Below are 510 nucleotides of genomic sequence, written 5' to 3' on the forward strand. Positions count from 1 at the left end.
TTCACTGTTTCCCTTCTCAAAGCCTAGTAGAGTTTCTTCTTCGACAGTGGCTCTTTCAAGTGACACGTCTTCAGCAGCGTCATTTGTTCCATTGTTCACTTCATCCCAACTGAAATGTCCTGGACTGTGATAACGCCAAAGCCTGTTGGCATGCACCACCTTAGGCTTACCTCGCCACCCACATTTATCCAGAAGGTCAAGTCTGAGAGACGATCCACTATGTCATATGGGCCTTCCCATGGAGATGACAATTTAGGAGACTTTCCTTTGGTCTTCCTGGGATTATACAACCACACCTTGTCTCCTGGTACAAAGCTGACTTCAGTAGATCTCTTATCATAGGATAGCTTCATCAGCAGACGTTTTCAAGTTTGAATGCACTTGATGGTGAATATCATCCATCCTTTCTGATAACACTTTCACGAACTCTGACACATTCTCAGGCAACTCTTCATAAGGTGGCGTCCTGTTAACAGATCCACTGGCAACCGAAGTTCCCGACCAAACATC

The sequence above is a fragment of the Limulus polyphemus genome, unplaced genomic scaffold (assembly GCF_000517525.1).
Source record: "Limulus polyphemus unplaced genomic scaffold, Limulus_polyphemus-2.1.2 Scaffold3798, whole genome shotgun sequence".
Classification (NCBI taxonomy): Eukaryota; Metazoa; Arthropoda; class Merostomata; order Xiphosura; family Limulidae; genus Limulus; species Limulus polyphemus.